Source organism: Salvia hispanica, chromosome 2 (assembly GCF_029641045.1).
Source record: "Salvia hispanica isolate PSC_SH4W2 chromosome 2, Shi_PSC_v1, whole genome shotgun sequence".
NCBI lineage: Eukaryota > Viridiplantae > Streptophyta > Magnoliopsida > Lamiales > Lamiaceae > Salvia > Salvia hispanica.
The window spans coordinates 51873864-51887291 of record NC_142693.1 but is presented as its reverse complement, the minus strand read 5'-3'; the positions used below and the strand labels follow the sequence as shown (position 1 = coordinate 51887291).

The 13428-nt window shown below is 36.4% G+C and overlaps 1 long non-coding RNA gene across 1 annotated transcript; it reads right to left on the bottom strand.

The window, feature by feature from the left end:
* Nucleotides 1-11394: 11394 nt before the first annotated feature.
* LOC125202400 (uncharacterized) lies at nucleotides 11395-12398 on the bottom strand. Its single transcript, XR_007173091.2, has 2 exons — nucleotides 12209-12398; nucleotides 11395-11629 (listed from the first exon to the last, which is right to left on the bottom strand). It is a non-coding gene; the product is annotated as an uncharacterized LOC125202400 (long non-coding RNA).
* Between the last annotated feature and the right edge of the window lie 1030 nt (nucleotides 12399-13428).

Genomic DNA, 13428 nt, shown 5'->3' with positions numbered 1-13428 from the left:
TATTTTCCATAGGTAAGGATCGTCCCAAAAGTAATATTTAGCTTCACTTCTCATCTCCATCCTCTGGGCCCGGGAAATCTCGTCTAAACTTGGCATCTCTCCCGTGACCAAGTAGTTAGCTAAATCAGCAAACCATGGTTCTGCATTCAGTGTGCGCTTCCCCTTATCCGATTCCCCTAGACCGGTCAAGGCCAAAACTGCTTCCCAGTTAGGTGGTCTAGGCAATTTCTCCAGAAGATATAAGTGCTCCTCGGGGAAGGTATCAGGTATGGCCTCTTCTGTTTCCCCTTGATGTATTCTGCTCAAGTGATCAGCCACTCTATTTTCTGTTCCCTTCTTGTCTCTCACTTCCCAATCAAACTCCTGCAAGAGTAACACCCAACGGATTAATCGCGGCTTAGACTCTTTCTTAGCCAGCAAGTACTTAATCGCCGCGTGATCCGTGAAGACGATAACCCTAGACCCAAGGAGATAGGGTCGGAATTTTTCAAACGCGTATACGACAGCCAACATTTCCTTCTCCGTAGTGTCATAATTTTTCTGAGCCTGATTCAACGTCTTGGAAGCATAGAAGATCACATAACTCTTTCCATCAATTTTTTTCCCTAGGACAGCTCCCACAGCGAAATCGCTCGCATCACACATTATCTCGAAAGGATGGCTCCAGTCTGGTGCCCTGATAATTGGTGCTGATATTAACCTATCCTTATGCAACTGGAACGCCCTTTCGCACCCTTTGTCAAAGACGAACTCCACATCATTATGTAACAACCGAGTGAGTGGTTGTGCGACTTTTGCAAAATCCTTGATGAACCTCCTATAAAACCCTGCATGGCCTAAGAAACCTCTCACCTCTTTTTGATTCGTAGGGTATGGTAATTTTGATATCACATCCACCTTTGCCTTGTCTACCTGAATACCCCTCTCAGAAACCACGTGACCCAGGACAATGCCTTCAGTCACCATGAAATGGCACTTCTCGAAATTCAACACTAAATGCTTCTCCTGGCATCTCTGCAACACTAGATCAAGGTTGGCTAAACAAGTATCAAATGAGTTCCCATATACAGTGAAATCGTCCATGAATATCTCAATGCATACTTCCAACAGATCCGAGAAAATGCTCATCATACACCGTTGAAAAGTCGCTGGTGCATTACACAATCCAAATGGCATTCTTCGGTATGCATATGTACCAAAAGGGCACGTGAATGTGGTCTTCTCTTGATCCTCTGGATTAACGTAGATTTGGAAATAGCCGCTGTATCCATCAAGGAAACAAAAATATTGTTTGCCTGCCAATCTCTCCAGCATCTGATCAATGAAAGGTAAAGGAAAATGATCCTTCTTTGTGGCTTCGTTCAACTTCCTGTAGTCGATGCACATCCTCCATCCTATCACTAATCTAGTGGGTACCAATTCATTCTTCTCATTCTTGACAACTTGTATCCCAGACTTCTTCGGCACCATATGGACAGGGCTGACCCACTCACTGTCAGGAATGGAGTAGATGATTCCTAGAGCAAGCAACTTCAATACCTCCTTTAGGACTTCCTCTCGCATGTTCGGGTTCAGCTTCCGTTGTGCATCGCGGTGAGCCTTTGCACTTTCCTCTAAACGAATGTGGTGCATACAAAGATCCGGACTTATTCCCACCAAATCTGAGAGAGTCCATCCTATTGCCTTTTTGTTTCTTTTGATGACCTCCAACAATTCCTTCTCTTGTTCCTTGGTCAAGTTGTTGTTGACTATTACTGGAAATGTCTCATCCTCCTCCAAGTAAGCGTACTTGAGGCCTGGTGGAAGTGTCTTCAGCTCTTTTTTCGTTTCATTCGTCTCCTGGGGCAAGGGATTTTTGTCTGCAATTTCTGGTAAAGTCTCTTTCCCAGACCCAGGAGAGTTTTCCAAACTGGCCACATAAGCTGATCCCTTGGACCTAGCTGATTCCGGGCTTCTGCAGAATTCCATATTGGCCTCTGTGAGCTGTTCATCTGTCAATTCTGCTGTGTTCATTGCTGCACACCATCCCACAACTTCTTTGTCAATCGAATGGCTCAACTCCGAGTTGTCGAGTTGTTCATGTATCAATTTTGTCTCAAGATATTCTTGGACTAAAGGGTTAATAACATCAATAGCATAGAGATTATCAACATCTAAAGGCCTTTTCATCCCCTCATCTATGCTAAAGGTATATTTTTCCCCATTATAGTCCAAGCAAATTGTTCCATCAAAAACATCGATAATGGTCTTAGCAGTACGCAAAAATGGCCTCCCTAAAAGTACCCCACTAGACTCAGCAGACTCATTATCATTCATCTTGATCACATAAAAATCAGCAGGATATAGAAAATCATGCACTTTGACTATAATATTTTCCAACACTCATTATCAGTTCAGGGCAAATGCAAGTTCTATCTGCTAACTGGATCACTACCTTGGTAGCAACCATTCTTACCCCAGTTAACTTCTTATAGATCGAAAGTGGCAAAACATTTATGGACGCCCCTAGATTACACATGGCATGCTCAACTTTGATATCCCCTAAGGAGATGGGTAATGTGAACATACCTGGGTCGGTGCACTTCGAGAGCATCCTTCTTTTTTGTATCACAGCAGACACAGTTTCTCCAATCACAATCTTCCCATCTGGCTTGGTTTTCCCTGCAATAAACTCCTTGATGAACTTACTGAAGGCGGGCATTTTCAAGGCTTGCAAGAATGGCAGGTTGATTTCCAACTTGCTGAAAATCTCCATGAGATCCTCTGTATCATCCTTTTTCTTCTTTGCCTCCCCACGATATGGAAATGGTTTTGCTCGCTTTACTGCATTTGTGGAAGTCCCAGCCTGGGGTTCATCAACTGCTTTGTTTCCTTCCTTACTTACTTCCTCAGGTTCGGGATCTAGGAAGAACGGGTCCCTTGATCGAGGTAGAGATCCTCCTAAATCTCCCTTCTGGAGGTCTTCCTGAATAAGGATCTCCCTTGGTCTGGTGCCTTCCTCTTGATGTTTCCGACTCTGTTCCCCTTCTTTAGCTTGCATAGGCACCTCCTCTTCAGTTTCCAACGTCGGCCCTTCGTAACCCCGCCCAGATCTCAAGGTGATTTGACTAATGTTTGCTCGGTCTGGCGGTTTGACGGTAGCAGGAAGTTTGCCTTCATTCCCTCGCATCTCATTCAAGGAAACTGCGATCTGGGAAAGTTGTTTTGCCATTCCATGGCGGCTTTATGTTCAGACTGAGCATCTTGCAACTTGTGCACCATGTCATTGTTGGAATGTAGGTTACCTTGCATGAACTGCTGTGAATTTACCAGATCATGGACCATGTCATCCAAACTCCGCTGTGGTCTGAAGTTGAATTGACCAAAATTTTGTCCTTGACCTTGGTTCTGTCGATAATTCCCTTGATGATTGTTGTATTGGTTATTCGACCCTTGATTTCCCTGATGGTTATTGTACTGGCTACCAGACCCTTGACTCCCTTGATGATTCGATTGGAAATTCTGGTAGTTTCCTTGATTATTTCTCTGATGAGGTGGCACATAGGAGCTTCCTAGGTTGTTCTGATTTTTGTTTCCCCAATTAGCTTGGTCCTGATTCCTGTACCCCAGCTGCAATTGTCCTTCTTGACCTTTCCCTGACCAGTTGGACTGCCTCTCCGGAGGGTGTGCAAAATTCGTGAGCTGAAGTGGAGGTGGCTGGCTTTGATCATGGTCAGTCCATCTAAAGTTTGGGTGAGTCCTCCATGGAGCGTCCCTCTGTCTTCCTTGATTCCAACTTCCATCGGGATTCCAAATTCCCATCGAATTTGCTTGAGCTTGACACTCCCCTTCGCAGGGCTGACTGTAGTATGGTTGCAGTTGCCTTTCCTCTTGACCAGGGGATTTCTCAATTTCCACTGGAGCATGCGGATTGTATTTCTCGATTGCATTTAGCAGGGCCTTTTCCAGTTTATCGATCCTATCTTCCACCTTCTTATCTTCCTGATCCATCACTGCATTAGCTGATCCTCTCCTCAATATGCTTCGCGGGTTATCATAGGCCTTCTTTGCCTCGATCAGTCTCCCCAAGGTTTCCCGAGCTTCACTTGCCTTATTCTTGGTAAAATTTCCCCCGCTCGAGGAGTTCATCAAGTCCTTTGATTCAGGGTTCGCACCTTCGTAGAACAAATAGTAAGTTTCCGCTTCTATCATCATGTGGTTTGGACAAGCATCCAGCAGCCCCTTGAAGCGGGACCAATAAGAACTCAGAGACTCATCGTATTCTTGTTTGCACTCCTGAATCTCCTTCTTCAAGGCATTCGTCTTGTTGGATGGAAAAAAGTAATCCAGAAATTCCAGTTTAAAATCTTTCCACGTGTTGATCGAGTCCGGTGGAAGCCTCAGCAGCCAAGTGTTCGCCTCCCCTTTGAGAGCAAACGGAATTGCTCGAAGACGGTAGTCCTCCTCTGTTGCGTCGTTGGGTCGCTTCTGAATGCTGCATAGTTTGCTGAACTCGTTCAAAAATTCATAGGGGCATTCGTTCCTACGCCCAGAGAAAGTAGGTAGAACTCCAAGTACATTCGTCTTGATGTCGATCGACCTCCGTCGTGGGTTCGAGACTATAGCATGAGCAGGTTCACCGTCAAGATGTGCGGTGAGCGACCCTATTTCCAGATCGGGGTCTAGTAGATGAGCCATATCTGGGTCCTTCTCCTCTTCGGTCTCGGAATGCTCTAGTTCGGTTGATGTCCCTGGGTTCTCCTCTGTCGATGAATTCCACTCCTTTTCACTTTCTGACTCGAACGGAAATGGATCTTCCGTCCTTAATCCTGATCTGGTGGTGATGGTAGATGTAGATTCCTTGACTCGCCACTTGTATTGGCCAGTCCCTTATCCAGATGAGCTTGCCCAACTTCCAGATTGGAAGCCTGCTTTCATAAACTGTCAGGGAGAAAGAAAATAACAGAAATCAAAATTTTATTTCCAAATCCTTAAATGAAATAACAACAAACGCCATCCTTCCCCGGCAACGGCGCCATTTGAAAAGCCAGATATTCCTATTGTGTGTGTGTGTATTCAAAAATAGAGAATAACAGGTTCCCTAGATCCAGCAAATCCACTAGATCACGTGGTCTAGGAACTCGTTGAACGCGAGGAATCCCGGTCGTCGAACACACAAAGTACTGTTTTCGAAAACCCTCAACCACTTTACTAAACCTAGTATAGGGAAGTAGGGATCGATCCCACAGAGAAGGATGCGTAATACTCATGTTCAAGGATTTGGGTGTGTTTTTGGTGTTGGCTGCTGCCACGCATTTTCATGGGTTGAGGAAAATCAAAATTAACTTGACTTGGGAACTTTTAGAAATTCTTAAGCTAACAGCTAGACCTAGGCAAAAATCATGAAAGAGCGAAGTAAAGGAAATTAACTGTTCGACACTTGATCTAAGAAAACTACTTCACTACTAGACCTAGGAAATAAACCTACTGTGGGACCATGTCTGAAAAAAGCAAGGTACGAATGAAAAGTTGGCAGAATAACTAACTCTCGTACTAACTGACAGCGACATCGTCTTCTACAACCAAATTGCGAAAAACTTCTTAAGGAATGCAACATAAGCAAAATTAAAACAGAGCAACTGACTTGAAATCAAATTAATGCACAACAAACGAAGAACTAAACAGATCTGCATACTCTAGACGAAGTAAAATAGAAATCAAGAAGAAAAACAGAATCTATCGAACAACTATCTTTCCACGCGTCGAATCCAACCTCAGACGCTAAATCCACTCCGGATCCAAGCGTCCGACATGAACTCCAAGCAACAGAAACCCTCCACCACGTCAGATTTAAACCAGGAACTCCGAATACTCAAACAACCACAGATCTGTCACCAAATTCCATATCAAACACCACAACATCAAAATAAACAGAGATCGACATGACATTTGAAGAAATAAACTAACAGCAGAGAGATCTATGCAAATTGACTTGAAATTTAACTGCTAAACGCAGATCAACAAACAGAAAGACAAATAAGCATCATCAACATCAAGTTCGACTCCCAAAAGTGAAGTTCGACGATAAAGAAAAGCAAAACAACAGAAATTAAAGGTAATTGTATCTTCGCCCTCACTCGGACGGTGTTGCCAACCATGAAATTTCTAAGAAAGTAACCTTCCGTTCCCGACTACCCCAGATCCATTCCCAAGTGTGTGTAATGTGTGTGAGCTAAGAAGAGTGAAAAAGTGATGATCCTTCTTGCGTTGCATGCTCTTCTATATATAGGCGTTTGATTGGGGCCCAGCGAGGTATAGATAAGACTTTGATGCCCTCAACTATTGACTCCTCTGTCACGCCAGTTTCCTTGTAATTCCTGCTCACTTCGCTCCTTTCCTTCGCTAGACCATCTCCTTCAGTACTTCCTTGATCTAGCGATTTTCTTCACACACCTGGCTTAGGAAAAGTGTTAGACCCAGCAAATTATAACATTTTTCGCACATTACCGATGCATGAAATTAGCCTTATCAAATATGCAAAATAACGTAGGTTTCGGGTTAGGGATGTCACAATCTTTTTCCACCCACTTTACTTTACATTTCTTAAAATTCATGTCAAACTCAGATGGGACTCTTAATAGCAGACGGTGGGAGTACTATATTTGCTTATTTAAGCATGATATTCCCTTTGTCCATAAATATGAAATATTTACTTTTTTAGCATGTAATGTTATTTTGTGAGTTGAATAGTGAAAGTAAAGTAAAAAAGAGAAAAAGCAAAGATGATATTGTTATTTTCATTTTAGGAAACGTTGTATTTTTAGTTTGATAATCTAAAAAGAAAATGTTTCATTTTCAATGGAAGAGGAAGCATTTATCATTACAAAATATTATTGTTATAATGACTAAACACCATTCATTAGTGGTGTTAGATGTAAATATGCCATGCTTAGTTAGTCATACTAGTAAGTACTCTCTTCATCCATAAAAAATTGTCCCATTATTGGATGACACGACATGGATTTTAATCCAAGGCAAAAAAAACCTTTAAATTAATACTCCTACAAAATTTGATCATGTTACTTGAATGATTAGTTATGTTTTTAGAATTTTAGTACAATTAATTAGATTTGGTGTCTTTAAGATATTTTGATAAGTTAGTTTATAAAATATAGACATAATTTGTAAATAATATGTATTTATTTTTTAACTTATGTTAGAGCATCCGCAATGGTCAAGTTTTCGTCCGGACGAGGCCTCGTCTGCGCACTCATCCAGATGAGTATGATGATTGCAGGTCAACAGACGATCGTTCGGATGAGTACCTTGCCCGAAAGTTCGGTCGTGGACGAAGGAGCGCCTGACCATCGTCCGTCTCCTCGTCCGCCCACTGTAGGAGCACAAACGATGGAGGATAAAAAAAATAATTTTTAAGTATAAAAAACAATTTTTAAGTATAAAAAACAATTTTTAAGTATAAAAAACAATTTTAAATTGTAAAAATCAATTTTTAAAAATTCATTGTTTAGATTAAAATAAAATAAAAAACTATATAATTTTACAATGATCAATACTAAAAGTTGGATTCGTGAATTAGTGAATTTCGTACTAGAGGAGCAAGTTTTACACTGTTTAAGTAAACCTTTTACTCCAAGTTTTTTTGTGAGTTTGATGTGGGAAATTAGTTTTACACTTAAAAGAGAGTTTTTGTTACTTTATGTATAACTTTGTTTGATATCAATACAAAATCAATGTTTAGCCAAGTTGATAAATGTGTCTTGAAAAAACATAGAGGTTGTGGTTCAACCCCCAAAATCAACATTTTGTTTTTAATTTTGATTTATTATACTTTTCTCATTTATTTGATTCTTTTTTTTTTTGTACTTTTTTCTTATAATCATGTTTATATTTTATGGTAATGCAAATTTAGTTTAAGTAACGTAAATGTTTTTTTCAATTAATGTTAAGTTTTATTTAAATTTTTTTTGTTTTATAGCATATTATATTTTGCTATTTATTATTTGAAAACAAAAAAAAATTAAATATACAATTTTAATTTTTTTTGAAATTAAGTAATGTATATTTTTCATTTAATTCAATATTTAATTTTATTATCTATAATATGTGTGAATATATATATATATAAAATAATAACATTAAAAATTAAATGAAAAATGGATTTTAATTGATAGGGTGGACACTAATCCGGACCACTGTAGAAGGAGTACCAGACTAAGAAATGTTGATGTGTCACCACTAGTTTGCCAACTAAGGCGGACTAGTGACCCGATCATTGGGCAGACTAGTAACTTGACCATTGTGGATGCTCTTAGATAATTTATTTTGGATAACTTACAAATATAAATGATAATAAAGGGTTTCAATTGCATATGCCATTTTAAGACAGAAGTACAAAAGTACTCCCTCCGTCCCAGATTTGTAGTAACATTTTGTCATAAAAGTCCGTTCCATATTTGGAGTAACATTTAGAATTTACCATATTTGCACATAAAATTTTACCCCATTATTCACTAAAATTACACTCAAATGCCATTATCTACATTAAAATAAATCAAAACAAAAATAACAAACCAAAAAGTCAAAAAGGGACCCACCAACTCACTTAATCTATTACACACTTCATCATCTCACTTCATTTATTACACACTCCATCATCTCACTTAGGGCTGGCAAATCGTGCGGATTGGGTCGTTATCGGGTCGACCCAACCCAATAAGGCCAAACCCGAACCCAACCTGTTAAGGAAACCCCAAACCCAAACACGAACCCAACCCGCCACCTTCAAACCCGGACACGACCCGGACTCGACCCGAACACGATAACGACACGGACCACTTTAGGTTGACTCGACACGATAACAACACGATGTCGACCTGAACACGATACCGACACGAACCCCTTTGGGTTGACCTGACACAATAACAACACGATATCGACCTGAACACGATACTGACACGAACAACTTTTGGTTGACCCGACACGATAACAGCACGACAACAACCTAAGCACGATAACAACCATTAGTTTTGAAAAGAGTGAAAATACTAAGTTTAAAATACTAATAATTAAATTAAATTTTTGAAACAAGTTAAAATAACTAAAGAAGTAAAAAGAACAAAACAAAAAGAGTGAAAATACTACTAATTAAATTAAATTTATTAAATCAAAATAAAAAGAATATAATAGTGCCAGTAATAAATTATATTATAAAATTATTTATTGATTAGTTTTGCTAGTACGTAATATGTGAATTAACGTTTTGTATCTATAAGTATAAATTTATTTTTCATAAATTTATTCAAATTATCCTTTTATTCTAATCACTAATTGATTTAGTAGGAGTACTATTTTTCATTTGGATCTCTCACGTACATTGTATTTTATTTAATTTCTTTCAACTACTTTAATTTTTGTAATTTGAAATATAATTTGAAGCTTGTAATTTCAAATATTTTCAATATATATTATAACACATGGAGAAATATGCAAAATAGAATCATTACATGGCATTTAATATTATTATCCAAAATTACATGAATGAAGACATAATTATATATTTTGAATATATTAACTAATACACTTGAAGATTGTGTACACGCCTAGGTGGACGTTAGAGCAACAACCTTCTATCGTTGAACTAGCTCTTATGTATCATTTGATGCACTATAAAATATAAAAGATTATTAATCATAAATTAATTTTATAATATGGGTCTAAAATTTGTCGTGGTTTATCATAATATTTAAATATATCAATTTATATAGTAGTCATATAATTAAAGGATATGTTACAACTTACACGTTGGGTTCCACATGTTGTTATCATCATACCATCTATATCATGATATTATTACGCACTATGAAAATAATTATAAAAGTAATATTAAAATAATACAATAAATGAAATATTGAATATATTGTGATTTATCATATAGTAATACTAATAATTTTTTATGATCTTATCAATTTATGCAGCAAGTGCTATACATTTGAATGTTGTATTTACTATTATATGCGTTGAGTCCAACAATGTCTCATCATTGAATGACCCATATTATATTGTTAATAATTTTAGATAGAATAATCAACCAATATGTATAATATTATTTTCAAAACTAAAAGTTAGAAATTAATGATAATATATCAATGGTTTCAAAAATAATATGAGAGAATTTCCAAATAAAAGTGTGTTTTCCTAATTTATACTTTGTAAAAAAATAATTTGTTTATCTTTATATCATTGTGATAGTTAAAATAAAATGAATAAAAAATTATTCCATTATTATTCCATTAAAATACTGTAGATGGTTATTCTCTCTTAAATTTTATCTTTTAATAAGGGTTTGGTACATATTTGTACAACAATACAAATGAAAAATTATAAACAGGGTCAAATTAGTCACAAAAATATATAATTGATGATGCTATCTCGTCAAATTAAATTAATATTATCCTTTTTTAAATTTGAAGGGCATTTTGTGTATACATTTTTTGTAAAATTATCTTTACTCAAAATAAAAATAATAATATTAATTTTTAACGGGTTAACCCGACCCGACCCGCATCTGACCTGATTTTTTCGTGTTCTTAGTGGGTTGACCCAATAATGACCCGCATGCAATAAGACCTGATCCAAACCCAATAATTTCGTGCGGATTCGTGTCGGATTATCGTGTCGTGTCAAAAATTGTCAGCCCTAATCTCACTCCACCAACTTACTTCATTTATTACACACTCCACCTCTCACTTCATTAATTACACATTCCACCAATTCCATAAAATCTGTGTCATAACTAAATGTTACTACAAATATGGGACGGAGGGAGTAAAATTTAAAAAGAACAACTTCTCTAGGCCAGTTTGGCTACAATACAAGGTAAAAAGAGTAAAATTTGATTAACTAAGAGAAGAAAGAGAAAGTAAAATAGAGTTCTATTTCCTCTTGCACAACTGCCCTTCCGGAACTAACTATGCTGTCTCTGCGAGCTGGAGTTCTATTTCCTCCTCTCACTCAGCGACACTCACACAAAAAAGAGATCAAGATAAAAACTTCACCATTACCTTCCACACCACTCAACCTCTCGACAACCTCAAATAATTAAAGAAACTATATGATTGTAATTGATTTTCGGCAACTCCTTTAATTTTGATTTCTCCATTTATTTCTTTCTTTTTTGTGACAGAGACGACGACCAAGAGAGGGGCGACCATGGAGGTTTTCCGGTGAACGTAAGAGGAATTCGGCCATGGGGAAGGGGCGACTGGCCCTGGATCCGCTACTGATTGAAGTAATGTCAATTGATAGTTTTGCCCATATTACTTGTCACACCTCAACTCTTATGACGTATGCACTTGCTATAAATAAATTTTAAAAATTAAATAAATTAACCCACGCTTCAAGTACATAAACGCACATATTATATCATTTCAAAAATCACATTTATCAGGTACATATATCAAAACATTCTAAACCGTAGTGGGACCCTCTCACCACTCTATATACAATACATTTATCTAAATGCAAAAATGATGAGGAAGAGAAGTTGCCAAAACGTATCAGCCGCCGACCCTTATAACATGTGCAATTCCTAGGACCTATATCAATGAAAAACTTCACTGATATCTTATTCCTGAAAAATATTAGTGGTTTATATAAGCCACAACTCAGTGCATATAAACCTTACCTTTAATTCCATTGTCCATCAATCAAACATATTCTTTAACCAATATATAAAACAATAATCAACAAATATTAAAATAATTTCATATAAATATGCATATGCAACTCTGTTCATTTTATTATTCTGTGACAAATCAAGCCTGGTATCTGCCTGGGATTTCCATTGTATACGACCCGAAGATCCCTTTTCATTATTTGACTTTTCCACGAAGGCCCCTCTTTGCATTTTGACCTTTCCACGAAGGTCCCTCTTTGCATATTTTCTTTGACCCGTAGAACCCAGGGCAAGACTGTCACATATCCTCTTTAATCCTCGATTCAAGATATTCTATTGTCATATAAAAACATATTAATAGCACCACACACATATTCATTGCACCAATCACATATTCATATCAAATTTCATAAAATAATTCCAAATAAGAACTATATCAAATTCATATCGTATAATCCAAATATTCACTTCACTCTAACACATAGCAATCAATCACATAATATATGTAAAATTAAAAATATGATTTATACACACCTGATTATATAGTCTAACTGAGAATATGACTCTGTCCCTTGATTTACAACCTTCGATCGTGTAAACCATGAATAACTCTTCTTCTAACCATGTATATTCTGCTCTCACATTCCTCCTTTTTCTTTCTCTAATTCTTCCCCCTTTTGTACTATTCTCCCCTTGTACATATAAAATTACTATGTTAACGTCGGCCAACACAACCACTTGTATATCATTTATTTTGAAATCCACCTAGATGTAAGACATGCACTATTTCATATAACAACACGTGTCCTCTCCTATCTTATATATATCAATTCACTTATTATTTTAAAGCATAAAGAAAATGCAAATAAAACAATTTATAAGTTCATGTTTATCTACTTTTTACTATGTAACCTTTTAAAACTTGGCTCTTTTTCCATACGTACACACACACAGATTTATAACAGTACACTTTCCTGCACACACACAAATTTAATATTAATATTTAACATTTATGATCACATATTACCCGTACTACATGTATATGTTTATATCTATTACTATAATTTTAAATAATTCAAACTAAATATATAAAGGCACGATTTAATAAATACTAGTATTACTCTATACAATACTGATAGAATATACTTATAACTTAACTGATAATAAAATATACTAAAATATTAAATAATACTTATATTTTTTTATTTAAAACTATTTATATATATTCAACTATCATCTTAACGACTAATATATCCTCTATAACACACTTAGTATCTCTACACTAAGAATGACGATATAATGTGTAATGATAATAAAATATGCTAATATGCAAAATAATACATGTTTCGGGTTAGGGATGTCACATTACTAGTAGTGTTTAGTTGTGAAAGGTTCCTGAAATAAATATTTGACTAATTTTGTGAGACATAAAATATAACATATAAATTCAAATCCTAAACAATAGCTTCTTTTAAAATTAATAATGTGGCTAATAATAAGGAAATATGCCAACTATTGATAAATTTAGCTCTTTATTACCAACTTTGAATATGGTGAAAAAAATATACTATGAACGTAGAGTGTGTGGCTAAATTTCCATAAAATCAAGTTTTTTCCCAAATTAAATCTAAGGTGGCATGCCAAAATGTCCAAAGCAATGTTGTCTTTCTTTGTGTGACATGTATAATGTCTAGATCAAAACGATGTAGTTTAATACATAAAAAAGTCAAATTTAAACCATTCAACTAATTAAT